The sequence below is a fragment of the Pseudoliparis swirei genome, chromosome 9 (genome assembly GCF_029220125.1).
Source record: "Pseudoliparis swirei isolate HS2019 ecotype Mariana Trench chromosome 9, NWPU_hadal_v1, whole genome shotgun sequence".
NCBI classification, from domain to species: domain Eukaryota; kingdom Metazoa; phylum Chordata; class Actinopteri; order Perciformes; family Liparidae; genus Pseudoliparis; species Pseudoliparis swirei.
In genome coordinates, this window is record NC_079396.1 from 6,319,687 (window position 1) to 6,337,654 (window position 17,968).

General features: G+C 45.5%; 1 protein-coding gene across 4 annotated transcripts in view; it reads right to left on the reverse strand.

Moving 5' to 3' along the window:
- plxna1a (plexin A1a) overlaps nucleotides 1-12,219 on the reverse strand; it is a 257,240-nt gene extending 245,021 nt beyond the window's left edge. For all 4 annotated transcript variants that reach the window (XM_056423991.1, XM_056423990.1, XM_056423992.1 and 1 more), the window contains exon 1: nucleotides 12,068-12,219. The gene's annotated coding sequence lies outside the window, so the exon portion shown is untranslated. The remainder of the gene's footprint in view (nucleotides 1-12,067) is intronic.
- Nucleotides 12,220-17,968: the final 5,749 nt, after the last annotated feature.

Sequence of the window (17,968 nt, forward strand, 5' to 3'; positions counted from 1 at the left end):
TTTCACTTGGGACACGTACTCAAGGCAAACATGTTTTGGTCTTTTTTTACACATTTCATCGTGTGTAAATGTCACAAGCAAATATCTTTTTGTGGATAAAACATGTTATCGTTTTATAATTTGCCACAATTGGACTAAATGATGGATCCATTATTAACCCTTGTGTTGCCTTCGGGTTATTTTGACCCGATTCAATATTTAACCCTCCTGTCGCCTTCGGGTCAATTTGACCCGATTCAATGTTTAAAGGGTACCTGTAGTGCAAAACAATATGTAGCCAGATCAAAAGATAATGTGTTTCTAAAGTGTATTCATGCACTGACGGTCCAGTATTCAATAACAATACGTAGTTTAGGCTGTTCAAAGTCCTCAAATCCGACATGCGACAGTGCACTGGAGCTTGAATATGTCGCGGGTGGTGTGACGTCATATCGTTGATAGATCGACAGCCAGCCACAGCGGATGTGTTCAGATACCAATGTAAACAACGTCGAGCGCTCGCAAACAAATGCTGAGAGATTGAGAATATGGACGATGAAAGATTGTCTGATTCAGCAACTGGATACTTGTTTGAACCTTTAAAAGCAGACTATCCCCATTTAGTGAATTGTGACAGCGATGATAGCGATGATTCAGATGAAGTTGATGCCGAAGGACCGCCGGTCCAGATGCTTCACCGTGCGGACCGTGCACGCAAGTCGGCGGACGTTTGGTGCAGTTGTGGGAAATGTGTGCCACAGAAAACAGACATAGAGTGCATTTGTTGTAAAGAGCACGAACTTATGTCCGATGATATAGCAGGGCTCTCAAGTTTTGAAGACAGGCAAGCGTGAGATTTCCATCAGCACCCGATACAGCTGACTGTTGCGCGCCGCATCGAGCCGAAAAGAGTTGTCGACGGGGTGCTAGTGACTATTTCTACTCAACAATCGATCGGCGTATTGAGCACCCCTGCATTCAAGCATTAAATAGCCGAGAGGTTTTTCAGCGTGAGGAATTAGATGTGTGGCGGGAGTGCGTGAGATAAGACCGAAATGCGTGAGTCTCACGCTCAATGCGTGAGACTTGAGAGCCCTGATATAGTGTCATTAGACCTCATCTGCTTCACACAAAAGAGTGAGCTTGATAGCTACATCGCGCATAAGCCAGCGCTGGAGATGTCTTTCATTGATGCAATGTTCGGGGGTGCTAGTGACTTTTTCTTTGCTCCGTCCGTCCCGATGCGCGCAAACCGGTGTCGGGAGCTCCGCGCGCCGAGACGGCGGGCAGAGGACTGTCAACGCAACACGTAGAGACAGAAATGACGTGCTTCTGCTGTAATGTGGCGCTATAGAGAAAGTGACAGGGGGGCGGGCCAATTTTTTTTAATGTCATGCGATCTACCAATACTACGCCGCGATCGACTGGCAGGTCGCCGCGATCGACGTATTGAGCACCCCTGATATAGATTGTGTAATTCTTGAGGCCACCGATCTATCCCAAGAAGCAACGCGTGTAGAAGTGGCTCCGGATGGGCTGAATTCCTTTCAACGACTCTACGGCATAGTTAGCTTTGAGCTGGAGTAAATAACTAGCAAAATGGCTGCGCCCACGGATTCGGAATTTTGACAAAGAAATGTAAATCCTCGGGCTATGCGTGACTTGTTGACAATAGCAGCGGGGTAAATATGATTTATTTGATGCGCCGAATGGATGTAGCACGTTGTTGTTTTGCACTACAGGTACCCTTTAATGTCGGTGTTCTTTCGGGAGTCAACAAACAAACATAAAGTACCTCACACTTAAACTTGGAAAACAATATTAATTCCAATAATTTTCTGGAGATTTTAATAGCTGGGGTCATATTGACCTCAAGGGTAAAATATGTTAGTAAATATAAAGGTAACAGGAGGGTTAAACATTGAATCGGGTCATATTGACCCGAAGGCGACAGGAGGGTGAAACATTGAATCGGGTCAAATTGACCCGAAGGCAACACAAGGGTTAACAAAAATATCAAACTAATAGTTGCAGGAATATCTTATTGGTTCAATGTTTTTTTATTGAATAGAGACAAGAACCTCAGGCAGACTGGACTAAATCCTCTTCACTGACGAGAAATCTATTTCTATGGAGGAATCCATTTGTGAACTCTTGTCATGTCAAAAAGCACACAGGCCCCGGTATGCATGAACTGAGTTCATAATAAAGCTCCATGGAAGAAGGAACACAGAGTTGAATTCCTCCAGGAGAAAACAGGGAAGCCAGTCAACTCCATCGGCACACAGTGGGAAAAAGAAATGTTCTGTTCAACAGCCACATAAACTGTTCAGTTTCCTCGGTTTCACAAGAGGAAAGAATTTGAAACAGTGCGCGGAGAGGCGAGGCATGAAACACACGCGCGCACACACACACACACACACACACACACACACACAATTGCTCAAAATCAAACCCCATAGATACACACAAACCTATGCCGACTCCAACACACACACAATATTTCACACAGCCAATTTCACAAAACCACACACATAAACACTCAATCCCCCCCTCCCATCCCCCCTCCACCAGTGCCACTGCATACACACACACACACACGCACAAGCTGCCACGAATACACACCCACACAAAGCGAAGAAGTGTACGTATGCGGGCGAATGTCTCCGTTTCACTCATTAGGGAGAAGGAGCTGCTTGCAGCAAAGCCTCCTCTCGTCAGTCTGCCGAGATCTCTAAAACCAACAGTCAGACAGAGAGGAGGGGGGGACGGGGGGAGGGGGGCACACACTGCATCCACGAGCTGAAAGAAGAGATAACGAGACTGAATGGAGGAGAAAGTGGAAACATAAGGAGTAGATGCAAATTTACTGATTTGACTTGCGCCAGGAGCACATGGAAAACGGCCAATAGTAGCTGAGGTACAGTATCCGGGATGAGCGTCTTCTTGAGCATTAATGCATGTCGGTTGAGGGAAATGGCTGATTGGTGGCCAAGTACAAGCTCGCAATGGCAATGCTAACATGCGCATGTTTAGCAGGTATATTGTAACATTAGCTTGTGAGCACCAGTTAAAGTGCTGGCACCAAAGAAGGGGGATCACCAAAGTCAATAGGGTTCACCATCTGGGGACCATACATGTGGTGAGGTGACTTACATCACTATCCATATAGCTAAGCTGCTAATGTGGTTAAAAAAAGAAAAAAAAGACGACTGGGACCCAGTCAAAACCCAAAGGCCGACAGTGAGACGGGTCTGAATGAAAACACCCAGGGGGAAAAGACAGATCTGAGATAATGCATAAATTATCTTGAGACCGGACTTGAGTACTATAACAGTCTGGTCTGGAGGAATGGAAGAGCTAGGGGGGGAAAACAACAACAGCTATTTTATGGTGGAAAAACTTGAAAAGACCTTAAATAACTTTTTTATATCATCTATAGGGTTGAATAAACATACACCGATTTCACTTTTTTGACAAGACTTTGTGAATCCGGAAGAATGAGGAGAAAGCAAAGCAGGAAGAATGAAGAGAATTGGAGAGGAGAGCACAAACAAATGGCACACAGAGTACCTGAGCTGCGAATAAGAGCGAAATAGAGATGCGCATAAAAACAGGAAAATAATAGACAACTCCATTAGGCATGAGGTTATTGAGTAAATCTATCTCACCAGACAAAAGCTTCTCATGTGGCTGTGTCATGCTGTCGCCACAAACCATAACACTTTCTCTCCAATTGGTTTGGTTCCACTTTTACAGCCTTAAAACCTTACAGCCAGTTCTCCTTCACACAGGTTTGTGTTTGGTGAAGCACTCAACAAAATGAGATAAGTGTGCGTGTGCGTGCGTGTTTGTGTGTGTGTGTGTGATGATCGGGGGAGTGTCATTGTATTCACTGACTCAGCACTTCTGCCTGTCATTTCCTGTCTTCCTCCCTCACAGGAGGGCCAGGAGGAACCGACCAGGATCCCTTTAAAATGTTTGAAAGACCAGACCGATGGCGCTCTCTGTTTTCCTTGTATTTTCCCCCCAGCTGGCAAATTGTTTCCATTGGCAGCATGATGAAACACTAATGATATCAATACTTTTAAAAACATGTTTAGGGGGATTATGGTCTGTCTCTTTAACTCTTTCTTTTCTTTGGTTCAAATTGAGGGATGTACATATCGACTGGACTCCTAGTGAGCTTCGTTTGGCCACACAGTTTCGAGAGAAACCAAACAGTTGAAGAAGCCCTCGCTCAGCATTGCAGTGAAAGCAAAGTGACACTTGTAGGATACTGAGGACAATATATTCTTTGTACTACAATTATAAAATGGACATATATATTGTTTCTTTGGAATTGCCCCTCGAACTATTTTTTTCCCACCAATGTTAACCAAAAACGTTTTGAACATTAGACTAACTTTCAGCCAAATGTATCCATCCAAAAGTGTCGTGCAGAGTCCCTCACCATGATAACACAACATGTACAAGAGAAGAAACTCCACTGTGTAACACACCTGTGTCGCTGCTGCTGCTGTTGCCCCGCTCTAACCCCAGCATCCACCTTTAGGCGCTGAGAAAGTCCCCCTTGATCACTCCACCCTCAGTGCCTGAGCTGGTGCTTGGTGCTCCTCCATTATTTACACACAACCGTTTCTACATGTTTGTTTTGCCAACATCTGCTTCGCGAGATGCGGTTTTAAAAGGGAAATCCAGGGGATGGAGAACAGACTGCTCCGGCCTTTGTGGTCTCCCTTCGCCTCCTTGTCCCCAACCTCAGCGCTCTCTCCTCGTCCCCTGACAAAGTTAATCACTTCCAGGAAGACCCAAAGTTGAATTGCACAACCTCAACCTCAGAGTCCCTTTGTTTTCTACTTGTTTTATTTGTGACCCCACCCTCACCACCACCATTCTCTCTTCCTTTTCTTCTCTCTCTCTTCCAGATGCCTTGGGTCAAGTAAGACCATTTAATAGTCGCACATCCTCAACAGGGCTGTTAGTGGTTCCCCTCCCTTCCACCTGCTAGATTCTGTCTCTTTTTTTCCCACTTCACAAACACCAAAGCAAAGGATACACATGGAGGGAAAACCGGACTCGTCGAGTGTTATTCCTCCTTGGTTCCCGAGCTCCTTTGGTGTGCATTTGGTGCAAAGCAACAGACGCTGCTGAAAGGGAAGCCTGCAATGTGCCGTTTTGTGTGAATTCAGATATTTTCCTCCTCTCTGAGACTGCGAATGAGCATACTTAAACGGAGGCTTCATCGCAGAGTGCTTTACATGGGCTCGCCTGGGGGCAGAAATCCACACAAACAAGACAGCGCAAACCTACCCCTGTAAAAAAAACAATGTCGTTTTTGAAAATATTTTTTTACGCCATCATGATTGAACCTTTCCTGGCGCTGTAGAGTTGTTAGCAGCATAACAAAATATCTGCCATTGTTCCTAAAATTAAGCACACAGGGTATGATGCTTATGGTCCTATCGCCTCATCTTTCCTTCGGTCCGACTTTTGCATTTCCCTCCTCCTCCTCCTCCTCCTCATCGTCATCCTCCTCTTCCTCCTTCCCCATGGCCTGGGCAAAAGTCTAACCACCAACAACACAGATAACAGAAGACAGATCTGCATCCAAAAGCCATGTACGGAAAAAAACAGAAGGAAGCTCTCCAACTCCAACCTTGGCCCGGCACTAAATATAAATATAAATATATAAATATACATGGAGGGAAGGGTGGGGGGGGATGTCCGAGTGTGTGCATCCGCATCTGATTAATACAGGGACGTGCTGATATGACTACTGTTGCACAAGCACAGGAAACGCAGAGAAGTTCTGTGATGTTGGACTGCACACACACACACACACACAGATGATGTTGCTGCCTTTAGACAGCACAAAACATAAGGCAGAAATTGGCCATTTGGGACAACAAACACAAGCTGTATGGTCTGCAGCAGAAGAAAACGGGTAGCCGGAATGCTTTTTATTGCTGACAAACAACGGCAGAATTATCTTTGCTCACACGTAGGTAGGAATTAACTCCCCTGTCCACCCACAAGCCGATGGTCTCGCTTCAAAGTGCCATGCGCAGATATGACAGAGCCAATCAAACAAAGCTCCTCGCAAGTCCTATTTTGAACTTGGGAAGCGGGTGTTTGCAATCAGGCGACGTGCGAAAGTGGCAGCCACCTCGGCGTCGCGGTTACCCGTCACATCTGTGCGGCGATGGAGTGTCTTTTCCTCTTACTAGAGAAAACTGTTTCAACCTGCCTGCCCCGTTTGATCAGCCTTGGCCTTTCACTGCAGAGGCTGCATCAAAAAGGTGCCGGGGAACTTAAAAGCGCCACCGCTTTATCTCTCTCTCTCTCGCTCTCTCTACCTCTCTTTTTCTTTAGCTCTCATCCTCTTTTGCTCAACTTCTTATTCTGCGTGTTCAGTTTAGACAGAAATTGGGAGATGTAAACACTTTGTCCAAGCCTTGTCAACAAGAAAAACATGCTCATATTGGAGAGAGCTGTAATGTTATGAGCTTTCACAGAATAACCATCTACTGTTATTATTATTATTACTATTACTATCATCATTATTTTTGTTGTCATGAATTATATTATTTTTGTTGTCATGAATTATGTTATTTTTATTTTAACTTAGTTATCTTTAAAGGTTTGAAGACAGAAAATGAACTTTTAAAATAGCGTTTCATCCTTATTTACAAGTAACAATTGAAGTACTGACTTCAATACCATAGCTCTGAGAAATGATGCCAGCACACGGAAGTTCCAAAAAGACTGCAGTTCCTTAAATGACCACTCGAGCCTGGCTCCAAAAGCGAGACAATCCACATAAACCCCAATGTCAACATCTGGCGGGAACCTCTGGGTATGTCTTAAAACATTGCATTATCTCTCCTAACCAGCAGGGGGCGACTCCTTCTGGGTAAAAATGAAATACGATTGTATAGAAGTCTTTGAGAAATTGACTCTAGTTATTCCCTCAGTAAACATTGTACACATAAGTTTAAAGTCTTTTACAATACAGAATGATCTCCATTTCGTAAATGATGGTTCCTTTAAAGTCAGACAGACCATAAAGTGATTGCTTGAGGGCGGGCTTAATGTGATTGGCAGGTTGCTGCCGCAACCAGAGCTATCACTACGTCACTCCTCTGCAGTCCAAATATGGTAACTTCCGTTAACTGGTTGCAAAAAAACATTATGGCGACGGCTGTCATCCAAGATGGCGACGTCGAATCACCAAACTCGAGGCTTCAAAACGTCTCTTCAGAAACCTACGGGTGACGTCATAGAGACTATGTCCATATTTCATACTAGTATATGACAGCAATACAACCCCACTGAGTCAATATAACGGCATGTTAATGACAGTCACACTAAGACGCCTCTACTGGGGAGTTTTAACTTGTATCCATGCCAGGGTTCGTCTCAATCACAAAGGTTCTCCACCTTCTTTACTCCACCACCATCAGGAGGTTATCTCATCTGTCCAAATTGAGAATGATCATGACTGACATAGAGGGAGAGGAGAGGAGAACCGATCGTGCCTTTCGGTTCTAATCGAGTCAGTGGGAATGTCTCACTAACAAACCCATACCGTTACATCCCTCTGAAGTCCATCGCTCTGGTGTTTGATCTGCATGCCGGTCTGATTAGATAAACCGGGGATGTGTGTGGGATTCAAACTGGTGTTTTGCCGAGTGATATCGGCTTACGAGGCAGTGTACCGTCGTCTCGATAGGCGAGTGTGTTGGCTTCGACACTGCTGGGCCGGTGCTTCAGCTCCCGCTGGGGCCGCCCCGTGCAGCATTTTAATGTCGACCCTCAAAGCACTATGAATGAAACCCCTCCTCGGCTAAATGCCATTTTCATTACATCCATGTTGGATGGACCCTTGTTGTGGGTGTTTCTCAAATGGAAATCAGTTTAAACTGCTTTCAATCTGGTTTATTGGCTTTCCATTGCCAACTCTCCTGCTCAGTTTATCCAGCACTTGAGCTATGAAGGCTCGATGCAGACAGAACCGCAGGCCTCGTCTGTAAGCTCTCAGCTCGGCCGGGGTCTAAGCCACTGGCAAGACACACAGCTGAACACCCATCCACACACACACACACACACACACACACACACACACTCCCTTCCTCCCTGTAGCGGTTGGTGTTTGTCGCCTTAACACAGCGGCTTTCCGGCAAGGTGATGCGGTGAGTCCAAAGAGTCTATTCTCACTTATAATGTGACTGACAACGCTTGATGCCGAGGAAGCCCCAGAAGATAGAGGCTTGGGGTCAACCGTCAACAAAGTCACCTCCAGGAACCCAGTGTGGGGCGGGAACTAATATGTTCCAGTTGTCATTCACCTAAATGCCGCCTCATAAAAAAGTAATGCAGTAATTCATGCACCAATCGATCCCAGATAATCACATAATAAGGTTTCTTTAATATAATAGAAACTAAAAAGGGATTGAAACTATCTGTTGCTTACATAAACAAGTTATTTGACGGTGACAGGTACGGCTATTATTACATCTCAATTCTACGACTGAGCGGTCAGGGTGAGGTCAGAGCCTGTGTGGATGTGTCATCTTCTGGCCGAGGTCCAGAAGTGTTTGTACCTACAGTATCTGTGCTTCTTATCCAGCAGTGTCAGTATGTTCCAGAGCATGTGGGTGAGCATGAGTATGAGCTGTTCTCTCTGGTCAGGGCCCTAATGCCATAGAAGGACACAAGGTATGGTGCTTCGGGGCCTTAATACAAAGTGAGGGACATGGGGTACTATGTATGTATTTTTATATTCTTAACACTAGTAGCGCAAACACACATGCAGTTCCTGTAAAACACACATGAGGATAAGTGTAAGAAATAGGGCTGCAACAACGAATCGATAAAATCGATAAAAATCGATTATTAAAATAGTTGGCAACGAATTTCATTATCGATTCGTTATGTCGCGCGATTATTACGGCGCTCAATAAGTCACGGAGTATAAACAAAGTTGAGCTGGAGAAACAAGAGCGGAGGGAGAGGAGAGACGGAACGCTGCGTTGTGAGAGCCAATCAGCGCTGAGCTGCTCCGCTGTTGATGAATCTAATTGGCTGCTGCTGCTCACGTGGCGCTGGAAGCGGAAGTCATTCACGTAGTCGGAGACATTCACGGAGCTAAGTGCGCCCAGGGTGACGTTATGAACCCAGACACCAGGGCGCTACATGTCACGACGTGTGTGGCATTTCCACTAGAGTACAACGTAGAAAACGTGGTTATTTATTCCGTGGCAGATAGCGGAAAATATTTTTCCACGGAGAAAGGCAACGGAGATAAGCCACGACGCCACTCGCTGTGAGCGCTGCGCTGCGCAGACAACATTTAACGGAGCAGAGCAGCGCGTGAGCTCTGATCGGGCGCTCTTTAATGAAGTATCGACACAAAAAATATGCTAAATCACATCGTTTTTAACGTACGGGTACTTTGTTAGTATCGATACACCGTGCAGCGTGACAGCAGCAGATGTAGCAGACTAACATTCAAGCTAACCTAACTTCCCAAACGCTGTCGACATCTGAACGCTGATTGGCCGAGACGCGACACGTCTCATTAAAGATGTTTTATTGCGAAGAGCACCACTTCACATTTTTTCCACGTCTCACTGTAATCTCAACAGCAGCGGGCCAGGTGAAAAAAATAATAAATCTGAACGCGTCTCTGATATTGTTCAGGGTGCCGGTCCACATGGGGACCAATGCTCAGGAGAGGAAAGCTGTCAGTCTGTTTGTGACGGGTTCATCCACATGCTGACCAGTGAACAGGTTCATCACATGCTGACCAGTGGATCTCCAGGACCTTTCCATGACGTTAAATCAAATTTCCATGATTAAACATTTTGTGAAAACTCTGTCAATACGTGACAAAGTGAGAAGATGTAGTATTTAAAATAACAATGAGAATTCCAAAGCATACCGTATATATACCGTGTAAATTAAAATTTGAATAAAACAAATTGCATGACTTTTCCAAATATTTTGGGATTTTATTTTTTTCAATTACTTTTCTAGGCCTGCTAATAACCATTTAAAAATGCCATGACTTTTAAAGGTTTTCCATGACCGTACGGACCCTGTTTTGAATAAAGGGTTGACAATTAAAGTGTTTTTGTTTTTTTATCCGATTAATCGAAAAAATAATCAACCGATTAATCGATTATCGAAATAATCGTTAGTTGCAGCCCTAGTAAGAAAGTATGCTTATTTTAAATATGCAATTAAACACCACAGAGAGACACCGATGTCACGTGAGAACTTGCTTTAAATATGACTGAACCGTGGTTACTGAGCATAAAGAGGTGAAAACATAGAGAGCGTGAGGGAAAAGATAATCCTCTCAGAAAAAATTAATAATAAAAGACTCCAAGAATAAACTAGGTAATTAGGTTACAGGCGGCTCAACGCACACGTAACCTCGCTGTCTTCGGGAGTCCCATTCTGACTAATTTCAGGGCTAGAACCCCTTAAAAACATGTTTTAAAAAAAGAGAAACACAGCCGTGTCAGCGTGTGCTACGGGAACTAATATGTTCCACAGTTGTCATTGTGTCACTTTAACGATGCAAGCAGTCACTTCGGATGTCACGCCTCAGCCACAAAGTGGAGGTGATGTTCAGGGTTTCAGCCTTATCAACGCATCCCAGCACAGGCACATCATGACACACGCTTCAGAAAGAGTGGGAGGCGTCTTTCTTTCTTTCCCCCTCTCCATACATCTCCTCCAGCTCTCTCTCACACACACACTCACACGCACGCACACGCATGCATCCTCCCGAGAGAAGGAGATGAGAGGAGATTCAGAACGTGCAAAAAGAAGACTCTCATCTCTCCCTCTCTCTCCCTCCCTCTCTCTCCCCCTCTCTCTCTCACACACACACACACACCCTGAAGAGATTTTTTTCTCTATGTGCTTTGGCAGCCAAACCGATGGCTAGATGCCCGTAGTCTCTCGAAATCAGCCCGTCTGCCTCACCTACGCATTTCAAGTCAAAAAATGCATAAGGTGACACAAAACTGTCAGAGCATGTTGATGCCACTCCAAAATGATTAAGCTGCATGTGCATGTGTGGATACCCCCCCCCCCCCCACACACACACACACACACACACGCACACACATACATATGCACGTGTACTCACACAGGTCAAACACTATAAGCACCTATAGACACATTCAAACATTTAGATGTTGCAGCGGAACAAGCCCAAATAGGCGCACTGCTGCACATAAGTATAGCAACGTGTACACACGCACGCACACGGTCAAGACCGCATACATGCATTGATAAATGCGCGCGTGCACGCGCGCAGTTACCAGCAAAGCCTGTTTTCAAGTTCAAAATTGGGTCTGGAGTGCAGCTGGAACGTCCGCACTTGGTTTAATCACATCTGTCAGCGGAGAATCATCGCAATGAACCACAACGGCTGCGAATCATAAACTGGCGTCACTGGCGACCAGAACATTCCGATAATCCTCCCGCGATGTGACATGCACTATATCGACATGCCATTAAAGCTCACGCATGCGGGAGATAATACAAAACACACCCCCGTGGAGCTCTCAGACACGAAGAGGCCATTCATACAGACACTTTTGCTTCCAAAATCCGCAGTTATTTTGTTAATGAAGTTCAGAAATATGTCCCATTCAAACAACTAGGCCAATTCCAGGTAAACAAAACCAAAAAAGGGAAGGGTCGTTCAGTCATTTCGGAGCTGGTGTTGATCCGCAACCTCCTCGTGCGTCTGGCTGCTTCTCCCCGGGTGCGCAAACCTAGCCATGCGATGTTTCCAAGCACCAAAAAAAAATGAATTCAATAGAAAGCCGGATTTCTGCAGATTTGAGCAGCGTGTGCTCATGTTAGTGACATAAGGGAGAGAAAGAGACATCGGCAGAAAGTACAACCGAGGGCAAGGAGAGGGAAGGGTCGGGAGAGAAATGTCGCCAACATTTCAGATGTAGGAAAGAATACCCCCCAAAAGCTACGAGATGACTGGAGAGAAGATTATCAACCACAACAACAACAACAACCACCAAAACAAAAGTTTGCCTGTACTTACTGATCAAACCGCCCTTCGCGTTTGTCCTCCTTGGCATGTTTTGTCTGTTTTTTTAAGATGTCAGAGTTGCAGCAGAAGACATTTCCATTCCCGGCGGGCTTGTCGGACACTAGCAGCAGCAGCAGCGACAGAAGCAGCAGCAGCAGCACCGGTTTCTGAGCTCAGCTCTGCAGTTCCGTGCGCACAGGATAGCAACGATCAGCATGAATGAGAGGAGAGCTGCGGTTAGACTCCGGCATCCCTTGGTAGAGAGCGAGGGCAAGAGGGAGAGAGAGAGAGAGAGACGGAGAGGTTAGTGACATGAGTGCGCCCCCTGGCGGCGGACGCGGGTAACGGCGGGTCGCTGGACGCACCGCTGCGTGGCGCGCAAAGGCGGCAGCATCGGGCTCCTTGTGGTGCGTTTGAGGCTCACAAGTGTCACGGCGCAGGTTCGTTTTTTTACTGAAAAGCCAGAAGATGTTTGATGCATCCCTGATGAAAGGCTGCTCCTATTGAGCCTCCGTGGTGGCTGATTGTCATGCATAACGCACTGCTCCTGTTTTCAAGTCTCTCCTGCTGCTCGCTGTGTTGTTTGTGATCTTTTATTCTGTGATCTATTTGATTGTCTTTCGCTCATGTTGGCGCATGCACATGAGATAGTGTTTGGGAATATCTCTCTGTGTGTGTGTGTGTGTGTGTGTGTGTGTGTGTGTGTGTGTGTGTGTGCGTGTGTGTGTGTGTGTGTGTGTGTGTGTGTGTGTGTGTGTGTGTGTGTGTGTGTGTGTGTGTGTGTGTGTGTGTGTGTGTGTGTGTGTGTGTGTGTGTGTGTTCACTGCTGGAGGTTTTTGCTCATTTGAAACTAGTCGAATCATCTCTATTGGCATCGTCGGCCTTGTCTGTTGATCACCCTGGAAGATAGACTTGATTCTTTTCAGATAAGAGAGATACCTCACTATTTCGATGCAAAAAAAGAAGAAAGAAATTCACATTCCACTTTATATTTTGATGGTAGATTTCAAACAAATGCTTTAATCGTTTCCTGGCCTCAACACCGTCTTGTGCCCCTCACGAGCGCCCATAAACAAACAGTGTTTGAAAGAAGGTGACGTTGTGAGATATAGAGCTAGCAGGCGGACTTTCCAAAAAGAGGGATTTATTAACTTCGAAGAGAAGTAAACTGTGGACAGAACGTGTCACAAAGTCCCTGGCCCATAAATGAGATAAACTGAAACAAAATGTTGGCTCTTCTCAGAAGACAACTGAGGAGATGCTGTGTTCGGTCGTTGAATTCGGTTGGTTGGTGTCATATAGTGTCATATAGGAAATGTGATGCTACCAATGGACCAATCTCAGCAGTATGCGGAGAGATAATTTAAAAAATTTAAACCCCCTATGAGCTCAGATTTGAGGTACTTTTCTTTTTTGCTTCGACCTGACAAGATGTTTCTTCAGCATCAGCACTGGGAACTCAAATAAATAGAAGTTAGACTGATTTAAGGCAAACTTATCTTTGGACATAATGAAATGTGACTGAATACACTCATTCACTGTCAACACAATTAAGTTAACTGCCTATTTCCAGTGAAGCAGCTCTGATAAGCCTGCTGGATGCTAACGTTAATCCAACACTGTTGAGAGCAGACACGGCTAGCAGTTAGCAATAATACGATAAGATAAGATAGTTAAAAAACAAACTTTTTTTCAGGAACACAACAAAAAGGAAAATACATATTGGACTCCGAGACAAATTTGTAATTTGTGAAATTGGGCTATACAAATAAACTGAATTGAATTTAATTGAATTTAGTCATGAAACCAAAACTCCTAATGAATGCTGGTATGTGTCAACTGGTTCTGTAAATTGAGGTTAGCCTTCTGTTAGCTTACAACTATATTAACTTTAGTTAATTAGCTAAGTCAACCTGTTTTGGATACCCTTAACAAAAATTATAACAAAACTGATTTTATATCATTTCACTAAACTACAAACCACATGCGACCCTCATTATTGATTATTTCAGACCATTTCCCCAGAAACTACTATACCTTTTTTGAGGAAGCTTGATGAACACAATCAACGCAGCCTCGGAAGTGCAGTTGTAAATGTTATGAGGCATTCAAGAAGCTCCGTCATCTGAGATTCAGGAGTCGGCTGCTGCACAGACGACATTTCTGATGCGAGTAACATGTCATCTCACGTCATCCCCCTTCGTCGCAGCCATGTTTGCATGTCTGTTTATTTGGATTAACTTCACAACACAGGAAAATATCATGAAATTAATGAGGGCTAATTTCCATTTAGCTCCTTCAGTTTCACGGTCTTGGTAATGTGCATGTTGGCTCACTGTCAGGTTTTCCTTGGGCACTTGAATTGTACAGAGCATCCTTGAGGTAATTGGTAACACCTGTGGTTTTCCTACTGTAAAATGTTGTTTTTATAAAAAGGCTTACTGTCTTTATCCAGATCTCAGACCATCCCAAATTGCATTAAAAATAATGTTGCTTTTCTGTAACTGTAAATATAATGTAATAATGTGACTACGACACACACACAAAATGAGAACAATTGTTCAAACACAAATATGTGCAAGTTAATTAACAAAATGTCTGGACAATGTTTTTTATTTATTTTTTCGGAAGGGGCTTGTCAAGAATGTACATTATTATATATCATTGGTGAAATTTGTATTGTCCGGCTCTATCCTACCCTGTGTGGTACAATCACGACTTCCACTGTCACCCTTTAAACACAACGAGGGACTCGGAGAGAGAAGAGAGAGGTTCAGTTGCCCCATGAAGGAGGACGCATTGTTGGTGTGATTTCAAGAGCCATCATTTCTGCTAATCTGCAAGAATTTCCCTCCTCACCCTACTGCGACCTTTGCGGTCTCCTTTTGCATATTAAATGTTGATATTCTTGCCCATATTTGCGATGACTAGGGAGTTTTCATATAGGGCGATGGGGTGTCGGGTTGCTCCTCTCCACTTTGAGGATGTGGTGACACATATGATACTCCGCTGCTCAGATTACTGTGTGTGTGTGTGTGTGTGTGTGTGTACATCCTTTCCGCTAATGCTCCATTGCATTTGCCTCAGAAATCGGAAATCGGAAGTTGGAGCCGGGAACAACACCACACCGCTTCGATTGCGTCCCAGTCCAATAAATCGGACAATTTATTGGGATTTGCTCCAGCCAGGTTAGCCTATTTTAGAAATACCCGTTGATAACGTATTTTGCGTATACAAACACTGTAACTTGTGCAAACACCACAGAAGGTGGATAGTACTGTATGTATGACTGATTTATTGAGACAGAAGTGCTTATAAACTGCATATACCTCTTTTTTCCCTCTCCTTCTGTTGATGCAGAGAAGCCATCTTAGATTTTGGGGATCAGTTTTTGGTGGGGTCCGTCCAACTATCCGAGCGGGAAGTCCGACTTCAGGCGGCGTTCCACTTGCTATTTCCCAACTGGGAACTCATAAGTTCCAACTCTAATGTTCACAAGGAACACGGAATAACTCCCATGGTCTAACGTTGCTGAATGTGTCCCCGTTCATTTCCTCAACAAGAACAACTCGGAGTCATCCGCATATCTTCCCTGTTGTTCCTGGACAGCTGGAATCTTTATTAGTACAAATCAGTGTTATATTAAATGTCTAGATAAAGACCTGTGCATTTTGGTTGTTATGAGTTATGAGAATATATAAAGAAAAGGAATGGGAAAAAAATTATCGACATTTATATATTCATATATCTGCCTTATGAACACTAACTGGAAGGTATACTATTTATTCACGTTTTTGGATTAACTTCACAGCACAGGAACATATCATGCCATTTATGTGGGCTGATTTCCATTTAGCTCCTTCAATTTCACAGTCTTGGTAAAGTGCCTTTGACATTTATGTAATAATATATCTGCCTTATGATCACTAACTGTAAGGTACGTACGCATTCACGTTACACAACCGAGTGAAAGTTCATTATTATTGGTGAAAATTGGGTTTCACCTCCGAAGATGTTTATGAAGCTAAAACAAACAAATAAAAAGCAGAACAGACATCTTCTTTCAGTCAATAACTCATAGCCACCCTAGAAGGTATAATGGCTAAATCTGATTTTTATTTTTGAAACCCAAGGAGTTGCCCCCTGCTGGCCAGCAGAAATAAATCAGGTTTGAGGCACTTAATGCTGGCTACACTATTTATTAGTTTTTATATTTTATTTCCAACAAAGCAGAAACAAGAGGACACATCACTCCCTGTGCATCAAGTGAGTCTTCTGGTAAGAGACAAAGAGCCGACATTCAGTGTTTGGACTTACAAATGAAAAAGCTTTCATGACAAGAGAGACATTTCATTTATTTAAACATTTTTTGTGGCTTATGTCTCTTTTTGAGTACAAATTCTGCAGCAGGCAAAAAAAGGGCCCTGCTTCTGCCGTGGGTCTCGGTGTGTCACTGAGCATGGCATGAATGAAAATATGTTTGATCATCTCTCTCTCTCTCTCTCTCTCAGCGTGAGAAGACGTGAGTTTGTGGAGCAGAGGCGAATTGTTTGTCTAACGGTGGTTTTCCCCATTAAAAAGTGGCGTTTTAAGAAGGTATGTTTGTTGTGAGTGTCTGTGGATTCACCTGAATGTCTGTGTGAGTTCACGGAGGGTTTTGTTTGTGTGTCTGTGTGCGCGTTAGCGGCGTGCGGCTAGCGGGGAGCTAACCGGCGGGCTAGCGGGGTGCTAGCGGGGAGCTAGAGTCATGGAGGACTTGAGCTTCCTCACGCGGGCACACGGGATTAGAGTGGCGCCGAGTTTCCCGTGCTCGGAGGAGGAAGTGGGGCTGGCAGTGGGCGACGTGGTCGGCGACGACTGCGTGAGGTCCGCTGCCCGTATGAACGGAGCGGTGGTGCTGTTCTTAGACAGCGTGCCGAAGGTGAACGAGGTGGTGGTGTCTGGGGTGGTGATCAGGGGCATGTATGTGCCGGTGGCGCCGCTGGCCACACCGTCGGTTCGGGTCACCGTGGCCAACGTGCCTCCTTTTATAAAAGAGGAGGTGATTTTGAAGGAGCTGGTGAAGCACGGGAAGGTAGTGTCCCGGCTGAAGAAGATCCCCTCAGGGTGGAAGTCCTCTCGGATAAGGCACGTGTGATCCCACCGGAGGCATCTCTCTATGATCCTAAACAAAAGGGGAGAAGAGCTCCGCTTCCGGGTGTTCATCAGGGTGGCCGAGCACAACTACCCCATTTACATCTCCTCAGGGAACGGGAGGTGTTTCATCTGTGGGCGAGAGGGGCACATAGCCAGGGACTGCCACCGGTGGAGAGCTGCTGAGCAGAACACCAGCAGGGCAGCTCCTCGGGGGCAGAACCAGGGGGGTGCGGAGGGCACGGGGGGTGCACAGCAGGGGGGGGGAGGGGGAGCAACCAGAGACTGCAGGTACCCGGAGGGGGGAGGAGAGGGAGCAGGCAGGAACTGGGGGCTCCCAGCAGGATGAGGAGAGAGAGCAGGCAGAGATGGGGGGTGCCCAGCAGGTTGTGGAGGAGGAAGAGGAGGGGGGCACTGGTCCAGTCCAGCAAGGTGAGGAAGGAGAGGGGGAGACGGTCACAGGCCAGCAGGGTGAGGGTGAGGAGGTAGGAGAGAAGAGGGAGGGGCTGGTGCTGAACAACAGGTTGAGGAAGAAAGGGGAGAAGGGGGCGGGGCTGGTACAGTCCAGCTGGGTGAGGAAGAGGAAGAAGAGGGTGGGGCTGGGGCTGAGGTGGCCCAACAAAGTGAAGAGGTAGAAAAGGGCGAGTCAGAGGAAGAGAGGGGGGCAGGTGCCAGAGAGGTGGTGCTGTCGGACAGTGAGGTGGACATGGAGGGGGAGGAGGAGAGCCTCAGAGTCCCCCGGCTAAAGAGGAAGTGTAGGGAGGAAGGAGAAAACCCACA